Raw genomic sequence first — 6,544 nt, 5'->3', positions numbered from 1 at the left:
CAGCTTTTGTGTGTGTGTGTGTGAGTGTGTTTGGTTTTACTGTCCTTGTGGCGACCAGAAGTTAGGGTTAGAATTAAGGTTAAGGGTTAGGAGTTAGTATCGTGTCGTGTCTGCTGTTGGTGGCTTATTGCTGTCAATCAAAGAGTCCGCTTAGGCTGCACCGTGATTAGAGGCTTTTATTAATATCACGCGTTTACAGCATAAGTTACAGACCCGCGGTGTCTGGAGAAGCACCGTCCCAAATGAATACTTCCGACTCTTCTTCGTTTTTCCCCCAGTATATATAATCTCCCCAAGATGTGGGTGGCTCCCTCTACTGTCCAATCCCCTGTCTACAACACACTTCCTGTCTGTTGTATGTGGCGTTACACTAAAACATTCCCTCTTGATACTAAAATCAACGTCCTCTCCAGTTCCACTTAAAACATTAACAACGTCATAATCTTCATATACGATATTCCCCCCTTCGAGACTAAACAGTCTCGAAAACAAACAGAATAGGATTATGACAAGTGACAATTTATCTTATTGAGTATCTTTAACATTAAACCAAAAACATTCTTCTCTAGAGTGTAAATACCTTTCTATGAAATGTGAATAACTGTTTATGAAGTGTGAATACATTACTATGAAATATGAACAAATCTTTATGGAGTGTGAGAGCGAAAAACTGTCCGGCAACCTTCGTTCCAAATCCATCCATCCATCAATCAAGACAGTAAAATTCTCTCACGGTCCCTCTGCCCCAGGCAACCACCTAGATACTCCAGATAAACTCATAAACCATGTAAATGCATTTGAAACTATGATGCAATTAAATACACATGTCCCTAAGCATCAACGAAATAAACAAAAACATCTAAGATCCTCACATGTATTCAAAAACATCAAATATCATTCTACAAAAATTAATACCTAAGAATATGACACAAATTATGTATTAGACATGTCTATATTTCATTGCAGACACTGGAATGTAGTCCACTACACTTCATCTCCCCGTAGTCTCGACTTCCAATGGATTGTTGATGATGGAATGGGAACCTTTCCACACCCTCCTTGTTTCATCTCCTCCAGTCATTGTCCTTTCATATTGTCCTTGTTTGAGTATTTCAATCTCTACATGTTCCCCCAAATGCTTCTGGAAGAAAAGAAAAGACCAAACAGTATCTTTTGCAAAACAACACTTTCAAATTAAACATCAATATCAACTAAGAATATAAAAATTATATATAAATGATGTATGAATCAATATAAATGATAGAATAATGAACTAGGATAATTATTCATTCATACACTTCCCCCCTTTGATTCATAAAATCATACTAAAATCACCCTAATATTGAATTTTTTTTGGAAAATGATCAAATCATCAAAAATGATATTTATCCATTCAGTTCCACTTGTCCATCTTCATCCAGATCAGGAACAGACAACACCGGCATCTGAGTGTTGTCTCCAGGCATCACTCTCCAACCTATCTCAATATCATAGCTTTCTCAAAGGTCAGTAACAAATTACAAACATCACACACAGTGTTATCAAAGCTGCAACTAAAATCTGAACCATCACTGCCCCTACTGGGCCTACCTGATCTTGCAACCAAGTCTTCGCTGACTTCCGCTCCTTCAGATCTACCAAATGCATCCCTTATATTCTTCAATGCATATATAACCCTAGTGATAATATCTGAACTATCTGGACTCAAAGTATAACTAACATTATCAATAGGATCTTCCCAAATGTTACACCATACCATGGAAAAAGTCCCCCCTTCTCCCTTGGACTCATCCTTCAATGATAGACTTGAAGACTATAACATGTCTCTTTTCACCCTTTTAACCCTAGATTTATCTGTGTCCGGTGCTACCCCTCTTATAATGGTAGAAACCTCATATGGAAGCTTCAACGTTGACATGTAACAACATCCTGTCCATCCATAGGGTAAGAATATATATGCTTTATCACCACAAACCCACCAAATATCTCTAAAATTCCCAATAGTTACATTGACAGGCAAAAGCTAATCTTTTAACCATCAAAGTCCTGCTGTTCCTACTACCTGGAACATAAAAAGTTACATTTATATTTCTCATTACTACCCTTAAGGTCATGCATACCCAAAGTTATCATATAATCATCACAATCTGATATTCCCATAAACATACCCCTTACATCATATGTTTTATTAGAACAAAAACAACTTTTAGCCCTCACTGGTTTCACCTCCAATGCTTCAGGGTTTGCTGTTACCTGATTTTTCTTCCCATTTAACAAATTCCCATAGGGTAATTCATTTAACCAAGAACATCTAAACCTAGGCTTAAACAAATGTTTTGACAACGACATTATTTTATCGGTTACTGATTGTTGTTGCTGATACCACAGTCATGACAAAGCATAAGATTGACACATACTTGATAGAGATCGAACCCCACGTGTCTGGTGCTGGAATTCTCACCAGACATGGACCCTCAAGATTCCTCACTGATCTTACAGAATGAGTTACTGGAACCAAAGATTCCTACCTGCCCATGTATCTCTAATTTTTACAACAGAAGAATCAAACCCATCCATTTAGTTTCTCTCTTCCCTAACGAGCGGTACTGATCAGATACCTCTCCTTGTCTGTCATTAAAATCAAAGACCTCATCCTGTACCTCCATGATAGTATCCTTCACTATTTCAGATGAATCTATATTGTTCTCTACTACTATCTGCTCTCCTATTTTAACCCTATTCGTACTATCATTGACAGCACTCTCCATCCGTAACATAAACCCCCGAGTCCTTCTTGCTACCCCCTTTAATTTCAGAAAAGTTGTTGTCGGTGTCATACTTCCTACATTTGCTATTGCCATCGTATCATTAATCCCTTCCAAAGTTACCATTAAAGTAGTTGATTTAGTTGATGTATTAACACCCTTAACTACTTCTAGTGGGAAACCTACCAATATCCTCTGTGTATTATCTACTGTTGGAGTGACTACTGTAATCTATTCCTCATGAACTCCTTTGGTGACTGTGGAAACTTCAACAGACTTCAAATCGTCCATTATAAGCGTCACTTTACGAATTACATAGCCCTTTAACCAATAATTCTTAACCGGAACAAATTTTAATGCTTGCACTAGATAAGTACACATATTCTCCCTGATCTTTCTCTGTAACATTACGCAAAATAAGTGAACAATCACTCATAACCCTCTTCCACTTCATATTGTTGTACAAACTATACCTCCTTTGATTAGGGGCAACAGCTTCTACATCTGGTCCTGATAACAATACTTCTTCATAATTATCTCTCCATGTGGGAGGACTGTCCCCATCCTAACCCTAATAAGTATTTCCCCCTAAAATTGGTGCTGGAGCTATTGGTTCCCTTATAATCAAATGCGATATATTTATGACTTTAATAACTATCAATGTTGAAAGAGTTAAATTGCTTCTCACTGTTGTTTTAATAGACTGAAGTGTTAATGTCCTTAGTTACTTCATCCATTTTGTCACGCTCTGGCTCCGGGACTTTGTATTTTGAGCCAGGGTGTGTTCGTTTTGGTTGTGTTTTGTTTGGTTGGGTTGTCATTGGTTGTGTTTTCCTTGTTTGGTCAAATGACTCCCAATCGGAGGTAACGAGTGTCAGCTGTCGGCTCGTTATCTCTGATTGGGAGCCATATTTAAACTGTCTGTGTTCACCTTGTGTTTGTGGGTTTTTGTTCCATGTTCTGTCAGTGTTACAGAGGACTTCACGTATCGTTCTTTATTTGTTGTTTTGTTCCAGGCTTTAATTAAATAAAGTCATGTTCGCTCAACGCGCTGCGCTTTGGTCTACTCATTCGTCAGACGATCGTGACAGAAAAACCCACCGTACAAGGACCAAGCAGCGTGTCCAGGAGCAGGCAGCCTGGTCATGGGAGGAAGCGCCAAGAAAGGAGATAGAGAGGCTGGCGATGGCCCAGGTGGGCAAAGTGTGGTCCTGGGAGGACATGCTCGGGGGCAAGGGACCTTGGGGTAGGATCAAGGCCCTGGCGAGAGAGGAGCAGCGGCGTCAGCAGTGCCATCGTCGGACGGACGAGAGGCACCCCCAATAATTTTTTAGGGGGGGGCACACGGCATGGGCGACTGGGCAGCAGGAGGCTGCCACAGGACGAAATAGGAGAAGAGGAGAGAAGGCCACCGGGTTACGGGAGCCATTGGCGAGAGGAGGGAAGGAGTTCGTAGAGGCACGGCGAGAGGGACTGAGGTGGATTGCCAGTCCGGTCCGGCCCGTTCCTGATCCCCGTTTAAAGCCAGTGGTGTGTGTTCCCAGTACGGTCCGGCCTGTCCCTGCTCCACGCACCAAACCTACGGTGTGCGTCGCCAGCCCAGCCCGGCCTGTCCCTGCTCCACGCATCAAACCTACGGTGTGCGTCGCCAGCCCTGCCCGGCCTGTTCCTGCTCCACGCACCAAACCTACGGTGTGCGTCGACAGCCCTGCCCGGCCTGTTCCTGCTCCACGCACCAAGTCTACGGTGTGCGTCGACAGCCCTGCCCGGCCTGTTCCTGCTCCACGCACCAAACCTACGGTGTGCGTCGACAGCCCTGCCCGGCCTGTCCCTGCTCCACGCACCAAGCCTACGGGGTGCGTCGTCAGCCCGGCCCGGCCTGTCCCTGCTCCACGCACCAAACCTACGGTGTGCGTCGCCAGCCCTGCCCGGCCTGTTCCTGCTCCACGCACTAAGCCTGCGGTGTGCGTCGCCAGCCCAGCCCGGCCTGTTCCTGCTCCACGCACGAAGCCTACGGGGTGCGTCGTCGGCCTGGTCCAGCTCGTTCCTGCTACTCGCACCAAGCCAAGGGTGCGAGTCGTCAGCCTGATCCAGCCCATTCCTGCTACTCGCACCAAGCCGAGGAGGCGAGTCGTCAGCCTGGTGAGGTCCGTTCGGCCCACGCACCAAGCCAAGGGTGCGTATCGTCAGCCAGGTCCGGTCCGTTCCTGCCTCACGCGCCGAGCCAAGGGTGCGAGTCGTCAGCCTGGTCCAGCCTGTTCCTGCTACTCGCACCAAGCCAAGGGTGCGAGTCGTCAGCCTGGTCCAGCCCATTCCTGCTACTCGCACCAAGCCAGGGATGCGAGTCGTCAGCCTGGTGAGGTCCGTTCCGGCTCCACGCACCAACCCTAGGGTGCGTATCGTCAGCCAGGTCCGGTCCGTTCCTGCCTCACGCGCTAAGCCAGGGGTGCGCGTCGTCAGTCCTGATCCAGCCAGCTGGGTCAGATCGGATCGGGGCCATTACGGGGGGATTGAAGTAGGGTGGTGGTCAAGCCCGGAGCCGGAGCCGCCTCCGAGGAGCAACACCCACCCAGCCCTCCCCTATTTGGGGTTTTGAGGCGCGGTCGCAGTCCGCGCCTTTAGGGGGGGGTACTGTCACGCTCTGGCTCCGGGACTTTGTATTTTGAGCCAGGGTGTGTTCGTTTTGGTTGTGTTTTGTTTGGTTGGGTTGTCATTGGTTGTGTTTTCCTTGTTTGGTCAAATGACTCCCAATCGGAGGTAACGAGTGTCAGCTGTCGGCTCGTTATCTCTGATTGGGAGCCATATTTAAACTGTCTGTGTTCACCTTGTGTTTGTGGGTTTTTGTTCCATGTTCTGTCAGTGTTACAGAGGACTTCACGTATCGTTCTTTATTTGTTGTTTTGTTCCAGGCTTTAATTAAATAAAGTCATGTTCGCTCAACGCGCTGCGCTTTGGTCTACTCATTCGTCAGACGATCGTGACACATTTTCCCCAAAGCTTTGAACTCTTTGCTTGTACTTCCATCTATCACCACTAGTGTCACTTTTTCCAACTCTCAGTCCTACCTCTAATCCCTGACTTTCAAACTTTTGATTATAAAAACATACACCTATAATTACCTTGATCTCCCTGCTGGGAACTGTAAATATAGATACTCAATCACCCTCAATCTTCTCTTATCATTCAGCAACACATACTTTCTCAATGCATCTGCTCCTAATAGATCTAAACTCCTACCATATCTTCCCACTAAACTCTAAAATGTCCTTCACCACTGTTCTCTCTCTTACTACTAACTTTGAAACTTAGCTTACTGTCTTAGAGTTCCTTCAACCTAGTTCTCCTAACTTATTTTAATCTAATCTTTTCTCCTAACCTTTAAAAACCTTTTCCACTGATTTATTCACAAAATCCCTTTACCACCAATTTTTAGAATATGTGATTGGGAAAGTCCCCACCTGCTTCTGACTTCTTTACACACAGACTTGGCAAACGACTAAACACCTTTTAGCCTAGCCTGAAATCCCTTGGTGTAAGAATGTAACCCAGAATAACAGTCACCCCTTTTAACTTAATTTTTCAGACAGATTGTCTAATAGGCAGTCTAATAGATTATCATCCTTCCTATGATATTATCTTTTTAAGCAAATATGATTCCCAAAAACCCTACTTTTTAAAATCTTCTACCAGACAGCCGTCTAGTGTACATCTTATTGTACAATTCAATTTAAACAATGCATCTCTTCCCAACACTGCAATAGGTATATGTTCTAATATTA

This window comes from Coregonus clupeaformis, chromosome 23, assembly GCF_020615455.1.
Source record: "Coregonus clupeaformis isolate EN_2021a chromosome 23, ASM2061545v1, whole genome shotgun sequence".
Classification (NCBI taxonomy): domain Eukaryota; kingdom Metazoa; phylum Chordata; class Actinopteri; order Salmoniformes; family Salmonidae; genus Coregonus; species Coregonus clupeaformis.
This window is presented reverse-complemented; position numbering follows the sequence as displayed.